The sequence below is a fragment of the Schistocerca cancellata genome, chromosome 8, assembly GCF_023864275.1.
Source record: "Schistocerca cancellata isolate TAMUIC-IGC-003103 chromosome 8, iqSchCanc2.1, whole genome shotgun sequence".
In the NCBI taxonomy this organism is placed as follows: domain Eukaryota; kingdom Metazoa; phylum Arthropoda; class Insecta; order Orthoptera; family Acrididae; genus Schistocerca; species Schistocerca cancellata.
Window position 1 is genome coordinate 519317173 of NC_064633.1, and position 14283 is coordinate 519331455.

General features: G+C 44.8%; 1 protein-coding gene across 1 annotated transcript in view; it reads left to right on the forward strand.

Annotated features, from left to right (window-relative positions):
* Positions 1–10002, forward strand: part of LOC126095168 (zinc finger protein basonuclin-2-like) — a 330566-nt gene extending 320564 nt beyond the window's left edge. Inside the window, exons 8-9 of the mRNA XM_049909896.1 lie at positions 9503–9565; positions 9652–10002. The gene's annotated coding sequence lies outside the window, so the exon portion shown is untranslated. The remainder of the gene's footprint in view (positions 1–9502; positions 9566–9651) is intronic.
* Positions 10003–14283: the final 4281 nt, after the last annotated feature.

The following is a 14283-nucleotide window of genomic DNA, read 5'->3' on the forward strand; positions in this document are numbered from 1 at the left end:
ATAGGAATTCCAGACTGCATCAGGATCCACTGCAAGTACTAGGAAAGTTAGGTGGGAGTTGAGAAAACTTGGACTTCATGGTCTACATCTACATCTACATCTACATCCATACTCCGCAAGCCACCTGACGGTGTGTGGCGGAGGGTACCTTCAGTACCTCTATCGGTTCTCCCTTCTATTCCAGTCTCGTATTGTTCGTGGAAAGAAGGATTGTCGGTATGCCTCTGTGTGGGCTCTAATCTCTCTGATTTTATCCTCATGGTCTCTTCGCGAGATATACGTAGGAGGGAGCAATATACTGCTTGACTCTTCGGTGAAGGTATGTTCTCGAAACTTCAATAAAAGCCCGTACCGAGCTACTGAGCGTCTCTCCTGCAGAGTCTTCCACCGGAGTTTATCTATCATCTCAGTAACGCTTTCGCGATTACTAAATGATCCTGTAACGAAGCGCGCTGCTCTCCGTTGGATCTTCTCTATCTCTTCTATCAACCCTATCTGGTACGGATCCCACACTGGTGAGCAGTATTCAAGCAGTGGGCGAACAAGCGTACTGTAACCTACTTCCTTTGTTTTCGGATTGCATTTCCTTAGGATTCTTCCAATGAATCTCAGTCTGGCATCTGCTTTACCGACGATCAACATTATATGATCATTCCATTTTAAATCACTCCTAATGCGTACTCCCAGATAATTTATGGTATTAACTGCTTCCAGTTGCTGACCTGCTATATTGAAGCTAAATGATAAAGGATCTATCTTTCTGTATATTCGCAGCACATTACACTTGTCTACATTGAGATTCAATTGCCGTTCCCTGCACCATGCGTCAATTCGCTGTAGATCCTCCTGCATTACAGTACAATTTTCCATTGTTACAACCTCTCGGTACACCACAGCATCATCTGCAAAAAGCCTCAGTGAGCTTCCGATGCCATCCACCAGGTCATTTATGTATATTGTGAATAGCAACGGTCCTATGACACTCCCCTGCGGCACACCTGAAATCACTCTCACCTCTGAAGACTTCTCTCCATTGAGAATAACATGCTGCGTCCTGTTATCTAGGAACTCCTCAATCCAATCACACAATTGGTCTGATAGTCCATATGCTCTTACTTTGTTCATTAAACGACTGTGGGGAACTGTATCGAACGCCTTGCGGAAGTCAAGAAACACGGCATTTATCTGTGAACCCGTGTCTATGGCCCTCTGAGTCTCGTGGACGAATAGCGCGAGCTGGGTTTCACATGACCGTCTTTTTCGAAACCCATGCTGATTCCTACAGAGTAGATTTCTAGTCTCCAGAAAAGTCATTATACTCGAACACAATACGTGTTCCAAAATTCTGCAACCGATCGACGTTAGAGATATAGGTCTATAGTTCTGCACATCTGTTCGACGTCCCTTCTTGAAAACGGGGATGACCTGTGCCCTTTTCCAATCCTTTGGAACGCTACGCTCTTCTAGAGACCTACGGTACACCGTTGCAAGAAGGGGGGCAAGTTCCTTCGCGTACTCTGTGTAAAATTGAACTGGTATCCCATCAGGTCCAGAGGCCTTTCCTCTTTTGAGCGATTTTAATTGTTTCTCTATCCCTCTGTCGTCTATTTCGATATCTATCATTTTGTCATCTGTGCGACAATCTAGAGAAGGAACTACAGTGCAATCTTCCTCTGTGAAACAACTTTGGAAAAAGACATTTAGTATTTCGGCCTTTATTCTGTCATCCTCTGTTTCAGTACCATTTTGGTCACAGAGTGTCTGGACATTTTGTTTTGATCCACCTACCGCTTTGACGTAAGACCAAAATTTCTTAGGATTTTCTGCCAAGCGGCTGCTCCTAAGCCAAACGCCAAAGACGCCTCGCTTGGTGTAAGGAGCGTAAACATTGGACAATTGAACAGTGAAGAAAGGTTGTGTGGAGTGACAAATCATGCTAAACAATGTGGCCATCCGATGGCAGGGTGTGGGTATGACGAATCCGTGGTGAACGTCCTGTGCCAGCCTGTGTACTACCAACAGTAAAATTCGGAGGCGTTGGTGTTATGGTGTGGTCTTGTTTTTCATGGAGGGGGCTTGCACCCCTTGTTGTTTTGGTGGCACTATCACAGCCTAGGCCTACATTGATGCTTTAAGCACCTTCTTGCTTCCCACTGTTGAAGAGCAATTCGGGGATGCCGACTGCATCTGTCACCACTGTCTAGCACCTGTTCATAAAGCACGGTCTGTGGCGGAGTGGTTACACAATAACGTCCTTGTAATGAACTGGCCTGCATAGAGTCCTGTCCTGAATCATATAGAACACCTTTGGGGTGTTTTGGAACGCCGACTTCGTACCAGGCCTCATCGACCGACATCGATACCTCTCCTCAGTGCAGCACTCCGTGAAGAATGGACTGTCATTCCCCAAGAAACCTTTCAGCACCTGACTGAACGTATGACCGCTGTCATGTGGAAGCTGTCATCAAGGCTAAGAGTGGCCCAATACCATAATGCATTCCTGCATTACCGATGGAGGGCGCCGCGAACTTGAAAGTCATTTTCAGCCAGGTGTCTGCATACGTTTGATCACATAGCGTATGTAAATGTCTGTGGGGGAATGGCAGGTCCATTCTTCCTCGAGAGCCGAAACTAGAGACGATAGTGATGCTGGACGCAGAGTATTTACTGCAGTCGACTTTCTAACTTATCCCCTAGGTGTTCCATTGGATACATGTCGGAAATCTGGGCAGAACAGTCTAGGAATGTTGCTGTCCACAAACCATTGCTCCACAAATTCTTCTTTATGAAAGGGTGCATTCTCATGCTGATACAAACAACAACCGTTCTTATCTGTGCTGCAAAATACGTGCATCTCGTGATGCATTTACCGCTTTCTGAAAATAGTACACCACATCCTAACCACGGAAAGAAGTCGATAGCGTAAAGCGTCTCCTCCGAACTTCACTGTTGGCGCTACCACAGTGACAGATAATGCCCTCTAGGCAGTGACCAGACGTAGACCGTCACATCAGATTGCCACAGGGTACAGCGTGTTTGGTGACTTCAAATCACTCGTTTGCAGTCATCCACTATCCGGTGGTATCACTCTTTACACAAGAAAAAGCGCAGGGCATTCCCATTTTTAATAAAGGTCGTAAGACAGATCCACACAGTTATAGACCTACATCGTCGACGTCAATCTGTTGTAGAATTATGGAACATGTTGTATGCTAAAAAAATGTGACATTTTTGGAAAATGAAAATCTCCTCTATAAAAATCGACATGGATTCTGTAGTCAGAAATCTTGCGACACTCAGCTCGCTCTATTCCTCCATGAAATTCACAGCGCAGTGGACAACGCCGCTCAGGTTGATGCCGTGTTTCAGTTGGGAACTTGACACCGTCCCGCATTGCCGTTTAATGAAAAAAATACGAATTTCTCGAGTATCGGAAAAGACTTGAGATTGGATTCAAGACTTTCTTGCAGACAGAACTCAACACATCGCTCTTAACGGAACAAAATCAGCAGATGTAAAGGTAATATCCGGAATGCCACAGGGAATGATCTAGTAGATAGGGTCGGATGCTCTTTATGAGTATTCGCAGATGATGCTGTTGTCTATACCAAAGTAGAAAAGCCAGAAGATAGTAAAAATTTGCAGAACGACCTGCAGAGAACTGATGAATGGTGCAGGCTCTGGCAGTTGACCCTGATCGTAAACAAATGTAACCTATTGCGCATACATAGGAAAAGAAATCCACTACTGTACAGCTACACTATTGATGACAAACAGCTGGAGACAGCGTTTGCCATAAAATATCTAGGTGTAACTATCCAGAGCGACCTTAAGTGGAATGGCCATATAAAACACTCCTGATAGATTTATTACTCAGATGTCATCCAATGACTAGTCCTCATTCGAAGTCATTGAGCTCTGCTGACCAATCTATTCCGCTGTTACTGCTTCCCTACTGACAACTCAATACTGTCCACTTTCTTTAATACTGGCCTATCTTGGTATCTAGTCGTCCGTTCCGTATTACATAGTGCTGTCCGATTTCTTATGAAGAGATAATGAAGAATTTTCAGTACAATAAAGGCTTTGAAGACTGGTTGTCATAGCTGCTCGTAAGTCCTATAGTTCATTGGTAGACAAACTGGTCGAACCAAGTATTGGTGCAAAACCCGATATTGCACTGGTATTCATTTTCTCAGTTTTCTGTTGGAAATGAAAACAAGAAGGAACGGTATTCGTAGAGTAATAACGAAAAAATTTCATTTTCAGTCCCTCCGAAATTATGAAACAGTTCCTGTTCACTGAGAGCAGCTGCATCTTTCTTTCTTTCTTTCTTTCCTTCCTTCTTTGTCTGAAGCTTGTCCCGCAGTTACGCAGGGTCGGCCATGGTTAATCGGACGTGGCACAGTAAATTTAAGGGGTGGTCGGATGCCCTTCCTGCCGCCACTCCGTAACTACTGGGAAGGAATTAGTGTACCCCAGCTGTCTGTGTCTAATGTAAGCCATGGAATAGTGCGAATGTGTTGCAGATGTCTGCGGGTCGTGTAACTGAGGCGGAACATGGGGACCAGCCCGGTATTCACCTAGGGGGATGTGGAAAGCCACCCAAAAACCACATCCAGGCTGGCCGGCATAACGGCCCTACGTCGTTAATTCACTGGGCGGATTCGATCCGGGGACGGCGTGCCTGCCAGAATCCAGGAAGCAGCGCGTTAGCGCTCTCGGCTATGTTGGCGGGTCGGAGTGCAGCTGCATCGCGCGTCTAAAACGCGATTTTGTAAACGTCTCTATAGCAACGTCTCTTGATACTCTATAGACAGCTATCGTTTTCATCTACAGCCTTTTGTGCTTTGCAGTTGAAAGTGCTGCCAGGTGTCAGGGATTTTCTTGCCTCGATGGCAGGAGTGTCTAATTATTAAAGAATGCATGTATTAAAATTTCGTGCATGATGCGGCATTTTTCCAAACATCTCATTGTTTATGACATCATACCTCTTTAACTATGTGTCATACAATGACATACACTCCTGGAAATGGAAAAAAGAACACATTGACACCGGTGTGTCAGACCCACCATACTTGCTCCGGACACTGCGAGAGGGCTGTACAAGCAATGATCACACGCACGGCACAGCGGACACACCAGGAACCGCGGTGTTGGCCGTCGAATGGCGCTATCTGCGCAGCATTTGTGCACCGCAGCCGTCAGTGTCAGCCAGTTTGCCGTGGCATACGGAGCTCCATCGCAGTCTTTAACACTGGTAGCATGCCGCGACAGCGTGGACGTGAACCGTATGTGCAGTTGACGGACTTTGAGCGAGGGCGTATAGTGGGCATGCGGGAGGCTGGGTGGACGTACCGCCGAATTGCTCAACACGTGGGGCGTGAGGTCTCCACAGTACATCGATGTTGTCGCCAGTGGTCGGCGGAAGGTGCACGTGCCCGTCGACCTGGGACCGGACCGCAGCGACGCACGGATGCACGCCAAGACCGTAGGATCCTACGCAGTGCCGTAAGGGACCGCACCGCCACTTCCCAGCAAATTAGGGACACTGTTGCTCCTGGGGTATCGGCGAGAACCATTCGCAACCGTCTCCATGAAGCTGGGCTACGGTCCCGCACACCGTTAGGCCGTCTTCCGCTCACGCCCCAACATCGTGCAGCCCGCCTCCAGTGGTGTCGCGACAGGCGTGAATGGAGGGACGAATGGAGACGTGTCGTCTTCAGCGATGAGAGTCGCTTCTGCCTTGGTGCCAATGATGGTCGTATGCGTATTTCGCGCCGTGCAGGTGAGCGCCACAATCAGGACTGCATACGACCGAGGCACACAGGGCCAACACCCGGCATCATGGTGTGGGGAGCGATCTCCTACACTGGCCGTGCACCACTGGTGATCGTCGAGGGGACACTGAATAGTGCACGGTACATCCAAACCGTCATCGAACCCATCGTTCTATCATTCCTAGACCGGCAAGGGAACTTGCTGTTCCAACAGGACAATGCACGTCCGCATGTATCCCGTGCCACCCAACGTGCTCTAGAAGGTGTAAGTCAACTACCCTGGCCAGCAAGATCTCCGGATCTGTCCCCCATTGAGCATGTTTGGGACTGGATGAAGCGTCGTCTCAAGCGGTCTGCACGTCCAGCACGAACACTGGTCCAACTGAGGCGCCAGGTGGAAATGGCATGGCAAGCCGTTCCACAGGACTACATCCAGCATCTCTACGATCGTCTCCATGGGAGAATAGCAGCCTGCATTGCTGCGAAATGTGGATATACACTGTACTAGTGCCGACATTGTGCATGCTCTGTTGCCTGTGTCTATGTGCCTGTGGTTCTGTCAGTGTGATCATGTGATGTATCTGACCCCAGGAATGTGTCAATAAAGTTTCCCCTTCCTGGGACAATGAATTCACGGTGTTCTTATTTCAATTTCCAGGAGTGTATTTATGGAAGTACATTCGGCAGCATATGTGGATACTGTATGCGTAATATATTGTGAACAGAGAGAGCAGCAAAGGAGTAATAAATTTCAATGTCATACATGATGTGGCATTTTACGTACGCATCTCATTGTTTATGACGTCATATCTCCTTAACTGTGATAGGTAGGTGGTTCTTACCACCAAAGTGGCTGTTGAATGACAGTAACGGATATGTATACCAAATTTGGTTGAAATCGGTCCATTGGTTTAGGAGATGTAGAACATAAACAAATACATACATGCATTTTTATCAGTTGTATGGATACACTTAACAGCAAAACTCGAAAAAGTCATCTAACGTCAAGAGCTTCTTAAGAGTTTAGAAGCTCAGTAATGAATTGAAATACATACGGAAACAGTCACTAAACTCGCCAAAAGATGTAAACAACCATGCATGAGCAGCGCCTATTAGACGGAGGGTGTCTGACAGCCGATCAGTTCCAATCATTCCACCAGGAAGGAGGTACATGGCTCGTATTGTCTGTAGTTCAACCATGCCTACACGGTCAATACCGCCGTTCGATCGCGTCCGCATTGTTACTTCGTGCCAGGAAGGGCTATCAACAAGGGGAGTGTCCACACGTCTCGGTATGAACCAAAGCGATGTTGTTCGCAAATGGAGGAGATACAGAGAGGCAGGAACTGTGGATGACATGCCTCGCTCAGGCCGCCCAAGAGCTACTGCTGCAGTGGATGACCTCTATCTATGGATTATGGCTTGGAGGAAACCTGTAGCAACGCCACCATGTTGAATAATGTTTTTCGTACAGCCACAGGACGTCGTGTTACGATTGTGTGCAATATGCTGCATGATCGACAACTTCACCCCCGACGTCCATGGCGAGGTCCATCTTTGCAACCGCGACAACATGCAGCGTGGTACAGATGGGTCCAACAACATGCCGAATGAACCGCTCAGGATTGGCATAGCGTTCTCCTCACCGATTAGTGTCGCATATGCCTTCAACCACATAATCGTCGGAGAAGTGTTTGGAGGCAATCCGGTCAGGCTGCACGCCTTAGACACGCTGTCCAGCGACTGCACTCCTGTTGTTTTGGGGTGGCATTATGTGGAGCCGAGGTGCGCCGCTGGTGGTCACGGAAGGCGCCGTAACGGCTGTACGATACGTGAATGCCATCTTCCGACCGACAGTGCAACCATATAGGCATCATATTGGCGAGGCATTCGTCTTCATGGACGACAATTCGAGTCCCATCATGCACATATTGTGAATGATTTCCTTCAGGATAACGACATTGCTCGACTAAAGTGGCCAGCATGTTCTCCAGATATGCCTGGCATGGATTGAAAAGGGCTGTTTATAGACGACGTGACCCACCGACCGTTCTGAGGGATCCAAGCTGGATGTCCGTTGAGGAGTGAGACAATCTGGACCAACAGCGCCTTGATAAACTCGTGGACAGTATGCCATGACGAATACAGGCAACCATCAATGCAAGTGGACTTGCTGCTGGGTACCGGTGTGTACAGCAATCTAGATCACCACCTCTGAAAGTCTCGCTATTTGGTGGTACAACACGCAGTGTGTAGTTTTCATGAGCAATAAAAAGGGCGGAAATGATGTATACGTTTTTCTCTATTCCAATTTTATGTACAGGTTCCGGAACTCTCGGAACCAATGTGATGCGAAACTTTTTTTGATGTGTGTCTGTGCTTAATTTTAATTGACGTTGACGAATTGTGCCTTGGGCAAAGTAAAGTTGGCTGCTTACCTCAGGGTCATAGGGGTAAATAGCGCGGCGACTGGGGCGTTGGACGATGTGAGGGGGAGGAATGTTTTGCTGTTTGTCCTACAGTACTGACGACTCGTACCGATCGGCTGCTGCGGTACAAATTTCGACACGAAAGCAACATGCATTCGTGGATTGCATTACAGAGATAGTCATCTTCAAATGACGTACTTATATGTAGCAAGGAACATAAAATTAAATTAAAGCTGTTGTAATTCAGCGCAATGAGTAGAATAAAACCGACATTGAAGCATTTATTAATAGTATGTGTCCTTGTCTGATATTGTATAATGTAGGTACATTTATTCTTATCAAGTTTCTGGTCTTCCAGAAAACACAACATATTTCACCGGACAATTACATTGTCACATATTCGTGACCACTGAGGTTGGCAGCAATGTGGAACAGGGAACAGTCAACACGAACTGTTCCGAACTGTGCCGACTTTTAACGAGCAGTAGTTGGAGGTCGGGGGTCTACTTATCGCGCGCCCTTACTGCTGGTAGTCTGTTATGGGCTCGTAACGTACTACTTTATGTGGGTTACCAATTAATTGTAAATCGACACATACGTGACCCGAGAGGCTGTCCAATAATATCAGTATTGGCTCTTGACGAAAAAAGTTTGACGACCACTGTTCTATTGCATTCCTTCTTTCTTTCTTTACTTTATAAAAATTTCGAGAAGTTTCCTCGCTCTCCCTCTGAAACATTTTTATTTAATAAAATGTTCTATTCTATTGTGGAGCCACACAGATACAACGTCCTCTTGTGAGATCCCCAGAGCCCCGGACAACTGCCCCTTGTCGTTCTGAAATGTTGGCGGTATCTTCGCAAGGGCAGGAAGCTGTCGGCTCGTTTGCCCTGAAAATTATAGACCTGCACGGTGAGCTGGCGCATAAGCTCGTCCACCTGGAACGTTCTCAACATCAACTGAATCACAAACACGGCCCTCGCGTCATGGAATCCGGGAGAACCCGCTTCCCGCCACAAAATACACACCACACCAGGACAGACAAAAATAACTTGAAATGAAGTAAACATGATCCTATAGTTTTTAAAGAGCCTTCTCCAGATTTTTGTTCACATTTTTCATAATTGTAGCACACGCTGTTTTCTTGATAACTTACACGTTCAGCTGTTAGAGCCATAAAACAATTTCTTTGTCGTATAATATACTACACAAAAATCTAGTAACATTACGACAATTTGTCGTTGTTTTTTTATGCTTCATGCGATATTTAATTACTATCATTTTCACCTGCAGGTATATCACTGCCGCATCATTTCGCAAACGGACAAGACTTGGATCAGAAACCCTGCAGGCTAGGTATGTTCACTGATCCACTAACGTGGAAACTGTGAAAATTATTCTTACATTCAAGTATCAAATAATTATGTTGCACGGTTTTACAGGGAAGGAAGGAATCTGAGCAGCAGCTTAGACTGTACTAGAAAGGAAAGAACTTTTCCTCACAGCCACTTTGCCTGCAGGATCAGTTCCAAAATTCAAACAGCAACATGACCAACATCCATTGACGGTCTCTCTTCTCAAAGGAGCCAAGTGCGATGATGGAGCAACACTGATGAATTATTATATACTAGTCACACAATGTATTTATTCAAGCCTGAAATATTCTAGTTCCTAAACTAAAGTACAAATGCGTTATAAATATTTATTTGTTATATTTTTTCGTCGTTTTATGAATTTACTATTATGTTAGTGCTTAGAGCTGTATTTTCTTGTATAAAGCTCTTTGAATTTAAAAGCTGTAAATAAAAATAAAATCATTTGTATTAATCCTACGTTTTGCAAGAAGAATACCTGAACAAATAAAAATCATTTCTCAGTAATTTTTGTTGCCAACGGCATTAACCTAATTTCTCCTTTCACTATTTTGTCAAATAGACAATTACTCATTTTATGTTGTTACGCAGGAGAAGTTTTATTTCCAGCATCTGGTAATTGAATTCATACTTATAGTGGGCCGGCTGGAGTGGCCGAGCCGTTCTAGGTGCTACAGTCTGGAACTGCGCGACCGCTACGGTCGCAGGTTCGAATCCTGCCTCGGGCGTGAATGTGTGTGATGTCCTTAGGTTAATTAGGTTTAAGTAGTTCTAAGTTCTAGGGGACTGATGACCTCAGAAGTTAACTCCCATAGTGCTCAGAGCCATTTTTGAACTTATAGTGGGTTCTCGTCCGCTCCAAGAAGCAACACAAGTGATTCACAAGAACTACGTTTCAATAACACCATTATCATGACGTGCATTAATTCCTATTACAATACACTGAATTATATTATTGTGTAAACCCACATATAGTCCATTTAACATCTACAGTGGGACCACATAAACTCACAGGGAGTGGACTGGAAGTATGACGCAGAACGTTGTTTTGTTTGTGTGTTATTAAAAAAAATCTCACACATCTCGCTATAATACACTAAAAATGTTTGGCGTGGACTTAAGTTATCCTGGATTTTTAGAAACTGTCAATGTCTGAAACTACAAAAATCTTATGAATTTACCTCTTTAGTGGATTATGCCATGTACTTTACAATAGAATTGAAAAATCTCTCTGAATAACACCAATACCAAACATAGGACTGCGTACATAACTCAAATCTAAACATTGTAGCTGTCACATCAGAAAGAAAAAACGCAAGTATGAAATCATCATTTTTCAACATGAGATTATTTGCTCAAACATTCCACAGGTGTACTCCAGCTTCATAGTATCCAATGTCGTTAGGGAGGCTATCGAAATATGCCAACGGACGACAACATCTAACGGTACTGTGACCATAAGATTTGGAAGCTAGTACGGTGTGTAATTAAGGAGATGCTCAGCGAACACCCCTACCTGGTGGTCAGGTGAGATGGTGTAACTTCAGATATCGACGCCATCGCCTCCACAGCCAGTGACGAGCGGACCCGGTCGCGCGCAGCCTATGGAACGGCTCGCAGGGGAATTGGATATAAGTCGTCCGCGCACCCAATGGAACCTAGTTCGTTAGCGCAGCTGACGATGTTGACATATACGATCGCTGAAATATTGTGCTCTTTGGACAGTATTAACTGGCACTACATCCGTGGACTATTCAGTCAACAAATACACTGGGAGAAACTGAAGGATCACACTGCATTACTTATTTACTAATATTTAAGAGGGCTAAGTATATGCATTTTCATCAAACATCAAAGCAAAAGGCAACTTCATTGCTTATACAGTATTACAAAAATGCTTATAGGAGATTCAAAACAACAAGCAAGAATAAAAACTTCACGAAAAAATATTATTAAAACTGTCATGGCAATCGGTTGTTATTACAACTGACAATTTATTCAAAACGTAATAAACGAGATCAACGAAAATTCAAAGAATGCTTTAAAATATAAAAACATAAGAAAAAAATATCATGCATTAGAGGCAGTGTAATGGGGCCCAGTCTTGGAACGACTTCAGGCTTTCGGGCTTCAATATCATAATATCATAAAATGAAATGGTGTGATGGTGGCCCTAAACTACGTGCCGTCAGACTCAGAGTTGAAATATTAAAAGTTTTGGCTGGTTTCGTTGTCTAGGGGTTGGGATACGTAGTTGCCGCATTACAAGCCAAATACTGCTGAGTCTACAGTATACAATATGAATAGACACATGAATCGAATGGCCGAAGGTTCCTATCACTCGGCAATTGCAGATGTAACTTAGAAATTTACAAATGAAAGATTACAATTAAATAAAATCTGCAGGTACTATCTGTTGTGGACTGGCAAGACAGCCAATCCACTAGGAGGAAGCCGAAAGGCACGCGTTTAAGTTCACGCAGGCTGGCGTGAGGTCTGAAACAGGTAAAGTAATTGAGACTAGCAAATAAAGTACGTAGCTGCTGGAATACTTAACTTTAATCCATAATTGGTGAACATCGCTCTTGACGGTACATGTCTTACAGCATCAATAGTAACTGGTAATGGCGCCTTGCTAGGTCGTAGCAAATGACGTAGCTGAAGGCTATGCTAACTAACGTCTCGGCAAATACGTTATTTGTCAGTGAACCATCGCTAGCAAAGTCGGCTGTACAACTGGGGCGAGCGCTAGGAAGTCTCTGTAGACCTGCCGTGTGGCGGCGCTCGGTCTGCAATCACTGATAGTGGCGACACGCGGGTCCGACGTATACTAACGGACCGCGGCCGATTTAAAGGCTACCACCTAGCAAGTGTGGTGTCTGGCGGTGAAACCACACTATCATAACTACTTTAAGTGATGAGTACGATAGTAGAAGTACTTTTGAGAATGTGATATACAGGGTGAGTCACCTAACGTTACCGCTGGATATATTTCGTAAACTACATCAAATACTGACGAATCGATTCCACAGACCGAACGTGAGGAGAGGGGCTACTGTAATTGGTTAACACAAACCATAAAAAAATGCACGGAAGTATGTTTTTTAACACAAACCTACGTTTTTTTAAATGGAACCCCGTTAGTTTTGTTACCACATCTGAAAATATAAACAAATACGCAATCAGTGCTGTTTGTTGCATTGTAAAATGTTAATTACATCCGGAGATGTTGTAACCGAAAGTTGACGCTTGAGTACCACTCCTCCGCTGTTCGATCGTGTGTATCGGAGAGCACCGAATTGCGTAGGGATCCAAAGGGAACGGTGATGGACCTTAGGTACAGAAGAGACTGGAACAGCAAATTACGTCCACATGCTAACACCTTTTTATTGGTCTTTTTCACTGACGCACATGTACATTACCATGAGGGGTGAGGTACACGTTCGACGGGCGTTTCATAGGACGTGGAGGACGCATAAATTGGCCAGCCCGTTCTCCTGATCTTACATCTCTGGACTTCTTTCTGTGGGGTACGTTAAAGGAGAATGTGTACCGTGATGTGCCTACAACCCCAGAGGATATGAAACAACGTATTGTGGCAGCCTGCGGCGACATTACACCAGATGTACTGCGGCGTGTACGACATTCATTACGCCAGAGATTGCAATTGTGTGCAGCAAATAATGGCCACCACATTGAACATCTATTGGCCTGATATGTCGGGACACACTCTATTCCACTCCGTAATTGAAAACGGAAATCACGTGTGTACGTGTACCTCACCCCTCATGGTAATGTACATGTGCGTCAGTGAAAAAGACCAATAAAAAGGTGTTAGCATGTGGACGTGATGTGCTGTTCCAGTCTCTTCTGTACCTAAGGTCCATCACCGTTCCCTTTGGATCCCTACGTAATTCTGTGCTCTCCGATACACACGATCGAACAGCGGAGGAGTGGTACTCAAGCGTCAACTTTAGGTTACCATATCTCCGGATGTAATTAACACTTTACAATGCAACAAACGGCACTGATTACGTATTTGTTTATATGTTCAGATGTGCTAACAAAACTAATGGAGTACCGTTTAAAAAACCGTAGGTTTGTGTTAAAAAAATACTTCCGTGCATTTTTTAGTGGTTTGTATTAACCAATTACACTAGCCCCTCTCCTCACGTTCGGTCTGTGGAATCTATTTGTCAGTATTTGATGTGGTTTACGAAATATATCCAGCGGTAATGTTCGGTGACTCACCCTGTATTTCTGCAAAACGCTTATTGGTGTCGATGGTCCAGCAATTAAATAAAATATAAGTTGAATAACAGGGAACCAGTACATTCCTACTTCACGTAATTAGTTATGAACAACAACCATAGCTCGCGAGATATTCACTTCCAAACACGTACTACGTCTTCACTGCAGAAGCCACGGAAATTCACAGGTACACAAGTCAGCGCAACGAAATATTTCTATCTCCGTGACCAAGAGCAAACTGCTCCACTCCAAGTCTTTCCCGCGAGTGTCGCCTCCAGCACCTCCCCTGTCCTGTGTTGTACTCCCTTCCATTCAATTTGAAACGTCCTCTTAGAAAAATTATACATGACTGTGCTTAAACTGACACACAATGTTTTTAGCGCAACGCAATCTGACTTTCAAAAATCCCTACAAGAAATGGCCCTGACTAACATTAACCTATACCTTTCA